Genomic DNA, 17,480 nt, shown 5'->3' on the forward strand with positions numbered 1-17,480 from the left:
AGTGGAATTTGCTGCCAAGGAGTGTGGTGGAGTCTCCTTCTTTGGAGGTCTTTAAGCAGAGGCTTGACAACCATATGTCAGGAGTGCTCTGATGGTGTTTCCTGCTTGGCAGGGGGTTGGACTCGATGGCCCTTGTGGTCTCTTCCAACTCTATGATTCTATGATTTGTAAATCACATTTGCACCCCCAACCCCCCACTCCGGTTTTAGCCTTATTCACTTATTTGGTCTTCTGTTCTTGCTCAAATACTATGTGGTATCTGGCCACCCTACTACAAAGTAGTACTACAAAATCACACATTACAAAGATCACTAATTTTCTATACTGTGTATAGAGATTTATTTATTTGGAACATTTGTGCCTCGCTGTTCAGCCAACAAGGCCACCAGACAACTTAAATGCAATCAAAGCAAGATGGTCCCTACCCACAGGCAAAGGGGGCAGGGAGGGAAGAGGAATATCAAATCTCAGTCACAAATCACTAAACAGTTGTTCCTATGTTGACCAGCTGGCACAGTTCAGGAGCTGGACCTCCAGCAAAGCTCTCCCACTGATGGCTGCCCCAGATAACAGTTGTGGGGAGAGGAGGCCCGAGGGAGCTGTCCTGTCACTGCAGAGCCAGTGGAGGGAGCTCTGCTTCACAGCTCTCACGGAAGTACTGTAGTTTGGATACTACAGGCTCCTCTGCAAAGCTGAAAGCAATTGCTCTGTGAAATAAATAAAAAATTCAGTGTGTAGAAATCTTTTCACTATGTGTCTGTTTTGTATTTAAAGCTTCACAGCCACCAAGTGCTAATCAGCTTGAAGCATGCTACAAGTCTTTCATAACATTATTGATATAAGTAAAGAAACATCTCATGTGGGAAAAATAGACACAATGTTTCCTTAAGAATTAAAAATTCCAGCACTCTCCATATGCAGCAGAATGAGGTGGCCAAATGGACCATACTACCTCAAGCTACAGGTGAGGAATAACACTTCTATGCGTAAAAACCAAAGCCTAGCACATCATAGAGAAGGTACTTGTCAATTAAAAAAGCTAGCCTTTCCCCTGCTTTGCTGGCTTTCTAGTTGCAGGGAACTTTTAGTGTGTGAAAGCAATTTTCCATTGCTGCTCTTGCAGTTTATTTGACAGTTTCAGATGGCTTTGTGTTGTTGTAAACAAAATCTGCCCTTATTCCTTTATGTATTGGAGAACCTTGTAGGTTCTCCATCGGTAGGAGAAAATAACAGAGGCCAACCAGAGAATATTGAGAAGCAAAGCAGCTAGTAAGCCTGATCTTTATTAAACTGTTGCAACAGGGTGCTCCACCCACACGCAGGAGAGAGGAGGAGGACCGCAAACAATGTGTGCTTGCCATTTTGAAATTCCCTGCCCTGGAGCTCAAGACCACCCCCACAAACATCATACCTACATCACAGAAAAGGAAAATTTCTACAATAGAAATTTGAATGTTGTTTTTCCTGTCTGCCAGGTTATCTGATAATGCCTTATCTGATTGCCTTTCCTGGTAGTCTGGCCATTCCTTTGAGATGGTAATTACCCAATTCCTGAGACAATGGGAAGCAAAGACAGACCACTGAATACATAACAGTGAAAATACATTATTCCTTTCCACTTGGGATAATCTTGCCATAAATGCCCAAAACTAGCCTGACTAAGGAGTGGTGGAGAGGTATACTTCTGAATATTCAATAATTCTATAACATTTGCAGTATCAGATTGAGGTCTGCTGCTTCACATCAACAACCTGAAAGGATTTACTCCATGACTTTATACTTTCCTTAATGGTAAATATTAAGTAGGGTAGACAAATTGCAACATTGAGCTATTGTAGTTCCCATGCCAATATTGTAGTTCCCCATTTCAAATTCCTTCTTGCTCCCTGTCAGTGGAGGCTCGTCCTTAAGGGGGACTGGGGCACTGCTCCACCAAGCTCAATTGTTTCTTGGCTGTCCTCCAACAGCCTGCTTCTTTCTTACATCCTCTCTAGGGTTGGCATGAGCAGTGAGCTCCTTCCTCTTCAGTCTCAGGGCTGCCTTTGCAGAACTCAACGAGGGGGGAGGGGCATGCCCCACATGCCCCTGTCCAGGGGAGGAGAGGGGCAGGGAAGCTGCTGCTCAGGCTCCTTGAGTGCGCCAGGTCAGACGCGACCCGGAGGCGGAGCTGCTGCTGTGACTGGGAGCGAGGTGCACTGCAGCCACCCACCCTCCTGCTCTCTTCCCTGGGTCAGGCCTAACCTAAGGACAGAGCTGTGGCCAGCAGAAGCACTGCAGCTTAGGTCAGCTCCTTCTCACGTGGAGCCAGGCACCAATGAGGGAGCCTGCTGTGGGGGCACCTGTTTGTGCCCCTGACACAAATTTGTGCCCCCACGGCCCACACATGCTACACTTCTGGGTGGGGACAAAACCAGAGTTACTGTAGTTGGCTTCATCCATGGGCGTAGCCAGGATTTTTGTTAGTGGAGGCAGGCCTTTTGTTAGGGGGTCAGAACCTCAGTTAGCTATGTATTTTTATTTAGTTGGCCCCCCTTGGCCACATCCATGGCTCCATCTATCATAACATTTTGGAAATGCCCTGACCCACCCACCCCAACACTGATGTTGATTTTCTGAGATATCAGGCGCTCAAGCACAAGTCAAACATAAAGAATCGCTGCTGTTTCTTTTTGTGTAGCCTGTTTAGACTGGAAATTTGCCTCAGTTTTTTATTCTTTAAGGAAGGTTCTGTAAAGTGCAGGATAATGTAGTAGCTCACAGCATGGCAGGATGATCCCAAGAAGCTCAGTTAGTTGGGGACATGGGCATAGCCAGGGGGTGAAGTGGCCACCCCTAAATCAAGTAAATAAATAAAAATACAGAGAGTCTGATATTCCAGATGCAATCACACTTCTTCCTTACAGCAGCCTCCTATTCATTTATTTCTTGTTGAAAGATAAAGAAGTGTTTTTCAGAAACTAGCAACAACCTTATATATCAAGAAGACACATGTAGTTCATAGTAACTGTCTTTCAGGGCAGTTTGTCTAGGAACAAAAGCAAGTGTTGCTATGAACACTGACTAGTCACTAGAATAATAAGATGAAAGCTGGAGGTGGGGTTCGGGGTGGGGTTAGTCTTTCTTTAAACAAACATGTAAGTACTGTATGGATGCCAAGCAGAAGAAGAAGACAAGCGTTTCTGTGGGGGAGGGAGTTTATTGACTGCTCAGATATAAGACTCACAACATCATTTTATAACCAAAGAAAGTGCCTTTATGTGACCATTAAATCAAATCAACTGGAATTACCGGTATATTCACAGAAAGCCTTTAGCAGAATCATTTCCTGTCCTCGGAATCCAACTGGAAGTGTTGGGCGAGCCGACTGCATAATCAAAAAGGCCAGTAAGTTACTGCGAGACAAACAGAGGAAGCTGTGTTCCTTTTCAAATCTGTCTGTCAACAGTCACACACACCAAGCAAAAGCCACCCATAACAGACGTTTTCCTTGATAAATGGGAGAACTGTCTGATAATCAACAACCATATAATTTTATCCAGTAGTATTAGTTTGATCTGACGGAAACTGCACATTTCCCGAGCAGCACTGAAAGAATGCTTCATTTAACTACAAACCCCCAAATCTGGGATCCCATCAAAACTAATGTTTGGTAAAAGTTTTGCAGCAAACCCCCCACATTTTGTAACACCCCATAAACAGAGTAATTGATACATCAAACCGGGGTTCATAATTAATATCAAAAACCCATCATTGTCCGGTTCACTCCAAACTGGTGCCAAAGTCTGGCAAAAGTCTTGTAGCATTTTGCCAGACATTGTAGAATTTTTTTAGCATTTTGCCCGACAAACCAAGTAAGTGACAGGGGTCATAAGGTCACCCCAAAACCCAACATCGCCTGATTCACTCCAAATCAAGGCCAAAGTCTGGCAAAATGTTTGCAGTAAAAACCGCATGTTTTGCAGTGCCCCCCAAACGGAGTGGTTCCTAGCACATCAGGAGGAAGAGTCAAGACAACCAAAAGTGGATAAATAGGTTGTATTTATTAAATATAACAACTTGAGGATCGGCAAAACTAGTCAGATTCGACCAATGTAACCAAATCAAATTGTCTGGGCAGGTGTGCTTGTTCACCTCTACCCACAAACACACAAGTGCTCAAACAGAGCTCTTTGCAGATCCTTAAGAACCCAACCCAAATCAGAAAGATGTCACAACCCAAATCAGAAAGATGCATACCACCAGGTCTATACAACTGTTGGGCACAGAACATAATTCTGCCATGAGGGATATAAGCACCCACATTCTCAAACACAAACATCGTTGTAGAATGATTAGCTTTGTGTCTTGCCCATCCACCTTCTTAGGAAGGCTGCCCCCACTCCATAAGCACCTCTACAACACTCCAAACCAAACTATGATAAGCTCAGGGATGAGGAAGCACAGCTGATGGAGATATTTAGTGATCTCAACTGAATTTACCTCACCAGATTGTTATCCCCAAGATGGATGACCAGAATGTCAGGATTAGGGTTAGGGCTAGGGCAGGGGATAGGTGGACGTTCAGGGTTAGGGTTAGTGCCTGGGGGTTTTTTTCATGCTTTTTAAGCTTCTAATGATATTGCTTCATGTCAGGGGCTCAGGAGCAGAGGCACAGGGGAGAGAGGAAATGGAGAGCGAAGGGGAAGAATCTGAGGGCAGTGGAGGGGAGAATGACAGTGACCCGAGAGATTCCATGAGCCTCTCCAGCGAATCAGAAGATTCCAAGAAGGGAGCGCCTATGGTCAGGGCAAGGGGGGTCCCAGGGGAGACGCAACAGAAGCAAGGGGCCAGCGGAGACTCCCAAAGCAGCAGTGGGAGATCAGGACCAGCTTCCCCACCAGAGCGCAGTGGGGGGGGGGGAGAGTGCCATGTGTCAGGGCCAGCATCTCCTCCAGCAGAGAGAGAAGATGAGTCAGGGCTGACCACGCCTCTATCGGAGAGCGGGGGAACGGAGGGGACGTCAGGTCCAGCTAGCCTCCCCGAAGGGGGAAGCAGTGACAGGAGCAGTGTAACGGTCAGGAGGAAGGCGGCGGGCTGGGCGCGTGCGCCCAGTTCGAATGTACAGGCGCGCGGGACAGCAGAAAACCCGGATTGGGAACCAGGTCCTAAAGCCCGCCGGAGGCAGGGGGAAGACTCAGGGGACTCAGCGTCAGAAGAGTCTAGGAAGGGCAAGACCCCAGCGGACAGGCGGAACCAGAGGAGGAAAGAGCAAAGGAAGAGGTGGAGCAAGGCTAGAGTCTTAAACTGGTGTCTGGGGGGAGGAGATTCAGACGAAGCTTCGGCGGTCTAGAGTTTGAGACGTAGAGCTGCGCGCCGCGGCTGTGAAAGTGAAATTGAGCTTCAATAAAGACTGTTTTATATAACAACGAACTGGCTTGGTCCTTTGTGAGCTGGGACCTCGGGCAGCTCTGACAGTAAGCTCCGTCTCACATAATTGAACCCTCGCAGCGCGAGTTGGCGCAGCGAGGGGCAAAACTTGGTGTTTTGCGAGCTCACGAAGATAGGCAAAGATGACTACAGAGGAGAAGGTGAAAGAGCTGCAAGAAGCAGTCACGACGCTTTACGCAGAAGTAGCAGCATCCAGAAAGAGAGAGGAAGAAGCAGTAGCGCTCTGCCAGGATCTGCAGACCAGGTGGGAAAGTGTGGGCAAAGAGGGGCTGCCGGGACGCAAGCCGGAGGGAGTTGGCCTCGGGAAGAGGGGGGGGCAGCATCGTAGCCCACTTCGACGGGAACCTACAGCAGTATCCTAACTTCAGAGCAGACATAGTTTTCGCGCTCAATTTGCTTCGGAGAGACTTTAGAGATGAGGAGGAGAAAGTAGGCTTCATAATAACTCATCTGCATGGGGAAGCTAAATCGTGGCTGCACAACTTATGGCGCGAAAATGATCCCGCCCTCCAAGATTCAAAGGCATTTATCAAGGCTATGGACGATTGTTTTAAATCAACGGTAGATGTGGATGTGGCCAGGAGGGAAATGCATGGACTGAAGCAGGGCAAAGCCACTGTGAGACAATATCACTCCCGCTTTTTTGCGTTAGTAAATGTGCTGGGCTGGGAAAAGGACTCCGCTGCCGTCAGGGATCTGTTCTGGGAGGGACTAAATGGGTCCGTGAAAGATGAGCTGGCGAGGGGGGAGAGACCTAACAGCACCACAGAAGTCGTCCAGAGAGCGCTGGCGATAGGCGTGCGCCTGGAAGAACGCCCTTGGAGCAGGAATGAGGGAGGTATGGCGCGCACACCAGCCAGAACAACTCCCTTCCTACCCAGAGAGACAGGGTGCGCGCAATCCACGCCTCCCCTGGGGCGGGGAGAGGAGCCGATGGAGATAGGTGGTGCTAGGGATCAGACAGCGACCAGAGCCCAAACACCAGGAGCAGTCAAGGTGAAGGCTCCTAGAGGGAACAGGAAGTGCTATATCTGCGACAGTGCACAACACATGGCCAAAGAGTGTCCCCAGAGGATCCAGAGGCACACTGCAGCCTCAGCAACAGTAAGAGGAGCAGTTCAGCAGGGGGAACAGCTACAGGGAAACGACGAAGCCTGGTTGGAGGCAGAGGCACTGGGGCCCAGCCAGGCGAGTCAGTGAAGCAGTCCCCAGAGATTTTACAGCCCACAGACCCCCTCCCACCCAAACCAGTGGTACAACTCACCGCATCGCTCCAGCTGCCCAATGGACTCACCCTGGAAGTCCCTATTACCATTGACTCTGGCAGTAACGCAGACTTTGTAGGAGTGGACTTCATCAAGCAACATCGCATAGCGCTCCTACCAGCCACGATGCCCCTAAACGTAGTCACGGTCGATGGCAGAAAGCTACTGGGAGGACAGGTGGTACAGCAAACACCCCCTATGGTAATGCAAATTGGAAATCACCGCGAAGTCATCAGCTTCAACGTCACCCACCTGTCGGACACGCCCATAGTGTTGGGCATGAGTTGGCTGGATAGGCACAGCCCGGCTTTAGCATGGTACCAGCGTCAATTGACCTTCTGCTCCTCCTACTGCGCGGAACACTGCATCCGGACCAGCCAGGAAGAGGAAGGGCAAGAGGATGAACCACAGCTACACCTAGGCATGGTGCAAGCGGTACTGAACAAGTACAAGGCGTTTTTGGAGGTCTTCTGCGAGAAGGAAGCGGACAAGCTGCCTCCCCACAGGCCCTACGACTGCAAGATTGGCCTCCTGCCGGGGGCGACGCTGCCGACTGGAAAACTGTATTCCATGTCTGAAGACGAACTGCAAGAACTGAGGGAGTTCATAGATCACAACTTGAAGCGGGGATTCATCCAAGAATCCAAAGCAGTGGGGGGGCAGTCCCGTGTTCTTCGTGAAGAAGAAAGACACGCCCCAACGGAGGCTGGTAGTTGATTATAGAATCATCAATTCCAGGACAAAGCCCACAGCATTCCCCATGCCCAAGATTGACGACCTGCTCGTGACGGTGAGGGAGGGACGAATCTTCACCAAGTTGGATCTACGAGGGGCGTACAACCTTATATGCATGCGGGAGGGCGATGAGTGGAAGACGGCCATGTTTACGCCTTTAGGCACCTATGAATATCGAGTTATGCCGTTTGGTCTCCAAAATGGCTCCCATTGTTTCCAAGCTTTTATGCACCACGTGTTAGCGGGACTCCTCTACAAAAAGTGCGTCTGCTTCCTAGACGACATCCTGATCTTCTCGGAATCACAAGAGGCTCACGAGGGAGACGTCAAGGAGGTCCTGCAGAGACTACGGGAGCACAGACTTTACGCCAAACTGGAAAAGTGCCAGTTCGACATGACGGAGGTGGATTTCCTGGGCTACAAGCTGTCCGACAAGGGACTCGCCATGGACAGCACCAAGGTCCGCTCGGTGTTGGACTGGAAGAGCCCGCACAATCGGAAGGAGGTCCAGAAGTTCGTCGGATTCGCCAACTTTTATTGCAAATTCATCAAGGGGTTCGCGATGGAGACGGCGGCCATCACGGACACCCTCAGCTCCAAAAAGAAGAAGTTCACCTGGACGGACCAGGCGGAGCAGTCCTTTCGGAGGCTCAAGCGTCTCTTCGCGTCCGAAGAACAGCTGCTACACATAAACCCCAGCAAACCAATGAGGGTTGAAACGGACGCCTCGGACAGAGCGGTGGGGCGGTCCTGTTGCAGCAAGACCCGCAAGGGGATTGGAGGCCATGCACATTCTACTCCAGGAAACTCAGCAAGTCGGAACAGAACTACACCATCTGGGACCGAGAGTTGCTGGCCATTCATGCAGCCTTCAAGGCGTGGCGGCACTTCCTCATTGGAGCCAGACACACAGTGCAGGTCCGCACGGACCATAAGAACCTGGAGTACTGGCGCACGGCACGGTTCCTGAACCAGAGACACATCCGCTGGGCGGAGTTCTTTGCGGATTTCGACTTCCGAATAGAATACATCCCGGGAGACAACAACATCATGGCGGATGCACTATCCAGGAAGCCGCAGTATCTCGAGGAAGCGGCACTGGTGGCGGCCAAACACATTTTCACACCGAAAGCGTGGGCGTGCGCTTCAGCCACCGTGGACCTGGACGCGGTGCGTCACGCGCTGCAGACGGATTCGTTCGCTCAATCCAAGATGGAGGAGGTGCAAAGAGGCACAGTGAAGGACGGAGAGTTCCAGATACGCGACGGACTGCTCATCCGCAAAGGGGCTCTCTATGTGCCAGGAGACGACCTCCGCGCGAAAGTCCTGCAGCAGTTACACGACGCGCCCAGCGCTGGGCACTTCGGCAAGGACAAGACAGCGGAATTAGTAGCCAGAGACTTTTGGTGGCCCAAGATGAGGGGAGAAGTCGCGGATTACGTCGCTCGGTGCGACACATGCCAAAGGGCCAAACCAGTACACAGGGCGCCGGCGGGACTGCTGGAACCGCTACAGACGCCGCTCGAACCGTGGGAGAAAGTGGCCCTGGACTTTGTCACAGATCTGCCCAGCTCGCGAGGCAAGACAGCGGTACTCGTGGTCGTAGACCTGTTCACCAAGATGGCGCACTTCATTCCTTGCGTGAAGGTGGCCACAGCGGAACAGACCGCCAAGCTGTTCATCCTGTCCGACCGCGGTCGCCAATTCATCTCGAGCTTCTGGCAGAAGCTGCTGGGCATCCTGAACGTCAAGATCAACTTAGCGTCGGCACGACACCCGCAGACCAACGGACAAGTGGAGAGGGTCAACGCCATCATGCAGCAGTATCTGCGATGCTACGCGAACCAACAGCGCTCGACCTGGGTGGACTACCTACCGCTGGCCGAGTTTGCCTACAACAACACGAAGCACGGGTCTACAGGGGTGACACCGTTCTTCGCCAACAATGGGCGGCATCCCAGAACCTTCCCGGGTTAGAGACGACGGGGGAGGGGGAGCCACGGGGAGCAGAACACTTGGCAGCAGAGTTGTAGGAGGTCCACGAGCAACTCCGAAGGCACTTGGAACTAGCAAAACACGCCTACAAAATGCAGGCAGACAGGCACAGGAGAGTCGGGGAAGACATCCTGGTGGGGGACTGGGTCTGGTTAGCAGCCCAGGCAGTGCCGGCCAGAACGTTAGCTAAGAAGAAGCTCAGACACAAGCAGCTAGGGCCTTACCAAGTTGAGGCACAAATCAATCCAGTGGCCTACCGGTTAACGCTCCCGGAGGGCTCCAGAATGCACCCGGTCTTTCATAGGTCAGTGCTCACACCCTACAAGGAACCCCACAGGTTTCAGGCGCGAAGGGACGCACCAGACCTACTCAGCAAATCGCCAACAGGGGAGGGGTCACCGAGGGCGGCGCCACTCAACGAGGTCACGGAGATTTTAGACTTGAGATGGGGGAAAGAGGGAGTTGAATATCTCCTCGCCAGGGAAGGTGCCCCGGCCAGCGCCAACAGGTGGGTACCGTACTATGCCGTGGAGGAGCACTACCTCAAAGACGAGTTCCATGCACTCTTCCCACACAGACCTATGCCGGCAGATTTTTTCGATGACTGGCTTTTCACACCCACACTCTCAGCCAGCACGTTCCAGGGGTTCTCATCAGCTGAGGAAACGGCGCCAGACACAAGCTCCCCAGAGGGGTCACTCTCGGGGTTTGGCACAGACCGCTCTTATTGGTGGGACAATCAACCGGAGGTGGGGTGGAGCAGGGAACTGCTGAGGGGACCCTTACACGCAGCATCACCCGAGGAGACAGGGGGAGGGAAGGACATGGACGTCTTGGGGGAAGACCCTGGGTTCGAGCACAACTGCAGAGAGATGGAAGCAGAGGAGATCGATGTCGACGAGACCACTACGGGCTGGCCGGATCCAGCTGGCCGGCTGCATACCAGGGGGAAATAACGGTATCCCGCACTCACCCCCACAGCACTGGAGCACCCGGAACCCACACCCGAAGAGGGGGAGGGGGGCTTCGAGGGGGTGATGGATGTCAGGGGCTCAGGAGCAGAGGCACAGGGGAGAGAGGAAATGGAGAGCGAAGGGGAAGAATCTGAGGGCAGTGGAGGGGAGAATGACAGTGACCCGAGAGATTCCATTAGCCTCTCCAGCGAATCAGAAGATTCCCAGAAGGGAGCGCCTATGGTCAGGGCAAGGGGGGTCCCAGGGGAGATGCAACAGAAGCAAGGGGCCAGCGGAGACTCCCAAAGCAGCAGTGGGAGATCAGGACCAGCTTCCCCACCAGAGCGCAGTGGGGGGGGGGAAGAGTCCCATGTGTCAGGGCCAGCGTCTCCTCCAGCAGAGAGAGAAGATGAGTCAGGGCTGACCACGCCTCTATCGGAGAGCGGGGGAATGGAGTGGACATCAGGTCCAGCTAACCTCCCCGAAGGGGGAAGCAGTGACAGGAGCAGTGTAACGGTCAGGAGGAAGGTGGCGGGCTGGGCGCGCGCGCCAAGTTCGAATGTACAGGCGCACAGGACAGCAGAAAACCCGGATTGGGAACCAGGTCCTAAAGCCCGCCGGAAGCAGGGGGAAGACTCAGGGGACTCAGCGTCAGAAGAGTCTAGGAAGGGCAAGACCCCAGCGGACAGGCGGAACCAAAGGAGGAAAGAGCAAAGGAAGAGGTGGAGCAAGGCTAGAGTCTTAAACTGGTGTCTGGGGGGAGGAGATTCAGACGGAGCTTCGGAGGTCTAGAGTTTGAGACGTAGAGCTGCGCGCCGCGGCTGTGAAAGTGAAATTGAGCTTCAATAAAGACTGTTTTATATAACAATGAACTGGCGTTGGTCCTTTGTGAGCTGGGACCTCGGGCAGCTCTGACACTTCATTTTTATGAGACTGGATAATTCCCAAAAGTAAGCAAACTACCTGAAACGTAGCAAAACTAAGAGAAATGTGAAAACCAAAAGTGAGATACCAGAAACCCAACAAGGAAGGAATTCATGAAAAAGGAAAATTGCCAGACAGAGACTTCAATCAAATCATTACCAAATTCACCAGAATCCCAAAACCAATTGAAAAGAAGCAGAAATGTGAGAAGCAGAAGAAATACCACCAGAAACCCCCAACAAGAGGGAAAAAGTAAATTGTGCAGAAACCCCAAAGCCAGTTAAACCTTAGTTTTGCATGGTGCCTGGGGTGATTTCGCTTTTCCCTGAGATGTTTACTGCGTGGGTTTCTTGTGGTTCTATTCAATTGGTTTTCTCATCTTTTGTGGATGTGGTTTGTTTCTGTTGTTTCTTGTTTGTTTTGGGGATTATGTTGAATTTTTTCTGTGGTTTTCGTTTCATAGATTCTTTTATATAAATTACAATTGTGAAATATACTCAGAGTCTTGTATGTATTTCATGCTCTTTATTGCCCCCCCCTCATGCTTTTATATACATTATTTACACAATGAGTACCGTCTGACTGGCTAACTCTGCTTCCCTCTTGGAGCCTGATTGGCCTGCAGGAAAAGACCAATCAGTTGTTGCATTCTAGGACCCAAGGTTAGTACATAACAGATTGGGTGCTGGATTGATGGTGAGTTTGCTTCCTTTCTAGGTTTTTTGGGTTTTGCACCTTTGAGAATATTAATTTGTATGAGATCTGATAATCCCAAGAATAAAAGGAAAACCACCAGAAATGAAGCAAAACCACCAGAAATGACCATTCCAACAATGAAGTCAACCACTAAAAACACAAAAACCTACTGAAAAGAAGCAGAAGAACCATGTAAAAGCAACATCAATGGAAACTGGCAAAGAAGCCAACTAATCCCAAACAAAGCAGATTCACCAGAAACCCCCAAAGCATTCAAAAGTATTACCACCTGTCAGGGGTTCAGGGGCGGCCCTGACACCACCAGAATGCAAAAACAAGAAAACTTCTCAAAAGAAGCAATAAAGCAAAAGTCCAAAAAACAAGCTAAACCAATGGAAAAGAAATGAAGCCAGCTGCAAACAAAGCACATTCACCAGAAACCCAAGACTAAGTGAAAACTAGTATGCTATGTTGGTTAATTTCTGTTGCTTGAAGTGCTTTTGGACTCCCATAAATTGCATTTTGCTTTTTAAAAGCCAGTATGGTGTAGTGGTTAAGAGCGGTAGTCACGTAATCTGGGGAACCGGGTTCGCGTCTCCGCTCCTCCACATGCAGCTGCTGGGTGACCTTGGGCCAGTCACACTTCTTTGAAGTCTCTCAGCCCCACTCACCTCACAGAGTGTTTGTTGTGGGGGAGGAAGGGAAAGGAGATTGTTAGCCGCTTTGAGACTCCTGAAGGGGAGTGAAAGGCGGGATATCAAATCCAAACTCTTCTTCTTCTTCTTCTTAAAAACTGGTTTCCAGTTTCTTTGTAATTGGTGGCTTTACTGCTTCTTTTTTGTTTTCTGCTGGTTTGTTTAATTTGGGGTGGTTTTGCTTTTTTTTGCATTTAATTGTTTTGCTTCTTTTACTTTGAATGGTTCTGCGGTTTTGGGTGAGATTGTTTCTTTTCCATTGATTTGGCTTGGTTTTCATGTCTCCTGGTTTTGCCTCATTTTGGGAATATTTCTTGGTTTTTGTGCTTCTGGTGGTATTTCTTCAATTTTATGACATAACCAAGCCAAAACACCAGAAACACAGAAACAAATCATAAAGAAGCAGAGGGTTACAGTGAGAGTTGGGTTTGAGTTGGAATAAGATTAGGAGTTAGAGTTGGGGTTGCGTTACGGTAAGAGAAGAACAGCAGAAGGAGAAATTTAATTTTATTACTTAGGGTTAGGGTTAAATTAGCAATATAATTTTATTATTTATACTCCACCCAAGTCACTAGTGGCCACTTTCAATAAAAGGTAAAAACATGAGCGCACTCTAAGTGAATGCTCATGAATGTAGAAACTCTTACTTCCCATAGAATTCCCAAAGAAGACCTGGGAATTGTAGCTCTGAGCTTCTTTGCAGAGGGTTGGACTAGATGACCCTTGGGTTCCCCTTCCATCTCTACTAGGATGCTCCCTGTCTCACTCTCACTCACACACTCCTCCTCTCCTTTTCATGGCAGTTTCACCTTTTTCTGCACTCCTTGTTCGGAAGGGCGGAGGAGGCTGTGCTGCCGCCATGTTGGGCGAGGGCAGGGGTACCGGAAGGAGGTGCCACCGGAGGAGAGGCAAGAGGACAGGAAAAGGAGAGGAAAGGGTGGAAGAGCTGTGCTGCCGCCATGTTTGGCGAGGGCAGGATTACCGGAAGGAGGTGCCACTGGAGGAGAGGCAAGAGGACAGGAAGGGGAGAGGAAAGGGCGGAAGAGGCTGTGCTGCCGCCATGTTTGGCGAGGGTAGGATTACCGGAAGGAGGTGCCACTGGAGGAGAGGCAAGAGGACAGGAAGGGGAGAGTAAAGGGCGGAAGAGGCTGTGCTGCCGCCATGTTTGGCGAGGGTAGGATTACCGGAAGGAGGTGCCAGCGGAGGAGAGGCATGAGCACAGGAAGGGGAGGGGAAAGAGCGGAAGAGGCGCTGCGACGTTGCTCTCTCGACCCCGCTCTCCCCAGGGTGCAGCCCTGCCCCCCGCCCCGCCCTCACCTGCCTTTCTCCCCCAGTGGCCTTCCTCTCGTGCACCTTGGCGGAGGGATGGTGCGGGTGGGCCACGGAAGTATATATACAAGAATATACATACCTAGATATAGGTGTCCGTTTGTAAATATTTAAAAATAAAATGGATATATGTATATGTGTGTGTATATATATAATAAATATATAAAAATAAAATGGATATATGTATATGTGTGTATATATATGCAGTGCTTCTTTTCTAAAAAAATGATTGGGTCTACTCTCATTTTGACTCAAGAAAATAACCATTTTATAGTTCAAACCGGGAAAAATAAATATAGTAAATGGACAAAAGTACATTCACAAAATGTTTTATGCATTCCTCTGCGTCCCCCCCCCCCCCCGAAAAAAGCACTGTATATGTTCCGTCAAGGGCAGGGTTATTTCTGGATCTGGAGCCAATAAGCACGCCAGTGGATGAAGAATAAGCAATGCTTTATTTGCATAAGGTTAACAGATAGCAGCAGGCATACAAAACACAAATTATAGCATTCCAGAGAGGAGTCGCACACAATCTCCCCTTCAGCTGCCCGGAGCTCCAGGTAGAGCAGCGAGAGAGATGGCGTTTTGGGTTCCATCTGCATAAAAAGAAGATGATAAAGCTCTGAGTGGGCTTATATCAAATTGGTGTTTTAGTGGTTAGAATGCACATTCACCAAAAATCGCAGTTAAATGTTTGTTATAAGCCCAAATCAATTATAGGTGTTTTGGTTCCATCTCAATCGAAAGAGCACGAATAAGCTTTAATTGTTCTATCCGTGTTCATTCACAAACAAATAGCAAAGCAAAGTGTAATGTCTAAACTAGGCAAAAGAGGATGTTTTGGGTTCCAACTACATAGAAAGAAGAATCTTGGCTTTCGCCAAGATTCAAATTGTGTTCTTTAGTGTTAATGCAACATTAACCCAGAAATTGCAAAGTGTATGTAATGAGACCAAAAAAACAAAACACCGTCTTTTCGCTTCCATATGTGTAGAAAGAAGACAAATAAGCTTTGATTGAACTTATTTGAATATGCATGGTGCTTCTTGGGTGTGCACCAGAATCACCCCTAACCAAATCAAAATGGTGTTTTCAGTTCCATCTGCATAAGAAGAAGATGATAAAGCTGTGATGGGGTTTATTTCCCGTTGCTGTTTTTGGGGTTAGAATGCATTCACCCAAAAATCGCAGTTAAATGTTTGTTATCAGCCCAAATCAAGCATAGCTGCTTTGGTTCCATCTCAATCGAAAGAGGACGAATAAACGTGGATTGTTTCATTCGGTGTTCACTCACCCACAAGTAGCAGAGCAAAGTGTAATAAGTCTAAACTAGGCAAAAGAGGATGTTTTGGGATTCATTTACTTAGAAAGAAGAATCTTGGATTTCACTTACTTCAAGTTGTGTTCTTTGGTGAAAATGCAACGTTAGCCCAGAAATTGCAAAGTGTATGTAATGAGACGAAAATAACAAAACCGTCCTTTCGCTTCCATATGTGAAGAAAGAAGAAAAATAAGCTTTGATTGAGCTTATTTCCATTCGAAAGATGTTTTTTGGGTGTGCACTAGAATCACCTCCAACCAAAGCAAAAAGGTGTTTTGGTCAAAATTCGCAGTTAAATATTTGTTAGCAGCCCAAAACAAGCATACTTCAGTTTGATGTTGCATTTTCACCAAAGAACACAACTTGAAATAAGTGAAATCCAAGATTCTTCTTTCTAAGTAAATGAATCCCAAAACATACTCTTTTGCCTAGTTTAGACTTATTACACTTTGCTCTGCTACTTGTGGGTGAGTGAACACCGAATGAAACAATCCAAGTTTATTCGTCCTCTTTCGATTGAGATGGAACCAAAGCAGCTATGATTGATTTGGGCTGCTAACAAACATTTAACTGCGATTTTTGGGTGAATGCATTCTAACCCCAAAAACAGCAACGGGAAATAAACCCCATCACAGCTTCTTCTTATGCAGATGGAACCGAAAACACCATTTTTATTTGATTGGAGGTGATTCTAGTGCACACCCAAAAAACACCACACGAATTGAAATAAGCTCAATCAAAGCTTATTTGTCTTCTTTCTTCACATATGGAAGCGAAAAGGCGGTGTTTTGTTATTTTCGTCTCATTACATACACTTTGCGATTCCTGGGCTAATGTTGCATTTTCACCAAAGAACACAACTTGAAATAAGTGAAATCCAAGATTCTTCTTTCTAAGTAGATGAAACCCAAACCATCCTCTTTTGCCTAGCTTAGACTTATTACACTTTGCTTTGCTACTTGTGGGTGTGTGAACACCGAATAAAACAATCCAAGTTTATTCGTCCTCTTTTCATTGAGAGGGAACTAAAACACCTATATATTGATTTTGGCTTATACAGTTCAGTTTGATTTTGGGGTGAGTGTGCTTTCTAACGCCAAAAACAACAATTGGAAATAAGCTTTATCATCTTCTTTTTCTTCCATCTACAAATGGAACCGAAACCTCCTTTTTGCTTTGGTTGGAGGTGATTCTAGTGCACACCCAAAAAACATCTTGCGAATTGAAATAAGCTCAATGAAAGCTTATTTGTCTTCTTTCTTCACATATGGAAGCGAAAAGACGTTGTTTTGTTATTTTGGTCTCATTACATACACTTTGCGATTTCTGGGCTAATGTTGCATTTTCACCAAAGAACACAACTTGAAATAAGTGAAACCCATTATTCTTCTTTCTAAGAAGATGAAACACAAAACATCCTCTTTTGCCTAGTTTAGACATTACACTTTGCTTTGCTAATTGTGTGTGAATGAACACGGAAAGATGGAACCAAAGCAGCTATGCTTGATTTGGGCTGCTAACAAACATTTAACTGCGATTTTTGGGTGAATGCATTCTAACCCCAAAAACAGCAACGGGAAATAAACCCAATCACAGCTTTATCATCTTCTTCTTATGCAGATGGAACCGAAAACACCATTTTTATTTGGTTGGAGGTGATTCTAGTGCACACCCAAAAAACACCACACGAATTGAAATAAGCTCAATCAAAGCTTATTTGTCTTATTTCTTCACATTTGGAAGCGAAAAGACGGTGTTTTGTTATTTTGGTCTCATCACATACACTTTGCGATTTCTGGGCTAATGTTGCATTTTCACCAAAGAACACAACTTGAAATAAGTGAAATCCATTATTCTTCTTTCTAAGTAAATGAAACCCAAAACATCCTCTTTTGCCTAGTTTAGACTTATTACACTTTGCTTTGCTAATTGTGTGTGAATGAACACGGAAAGAACAATTAAAGCTTATTCGTGCTCTTTCGATTGAGATGGAACCAAAGCAGCTATGATTGATTTGGGCTGCTAACAAACATTTAACTGCGATTTTTGGGTGAATGCATTCTAACCCCAAAAACAGCAACGGGAAATAAACCCAATCACAGCTTCTTCTTATGCAGATGGAACCGAAAACACCATTTTT

At 47.9% G+C, this 17,480-nt stretch overlaps 1 long non-coding RNA gene across 1 annotated transcript; it reads right to left on the minus strand.

Moving 5' to 3' along the window:
- Positions 1 to 310: 310 nt before the first annotated feature.
- Positions 311 to 13,753, minus strand: LOC114589867 (uncharacterized). Its single transcript, XR_013394517.1, has 2 exons — positions 3,289 to 13,753; positions 311 to 707 (listed from the first exon to the last, which is right to left on the minus strand). It is a non-coding gene; the product is annotated as an uncharacterized LOC114589867 (long non-coding RNA).
- Positions 13,754 to 17,480: the final 3,727 nt, after the last annotated feature.

Source organism: Podarcis muralis, chromosome 10, assembly GCF_964188315.1.
Source record: "Podarcis muralis chromosome 10, rPodMur119.hap1.1, whole genome shotgun sequence".
In the NCBI taxonomy this organism is placed as follows: Eukaryota; Metazoa; Chordata; class Lepidosauria; order Squamata; family Lacertidae; genus Podarcis; species Podarcis muralis.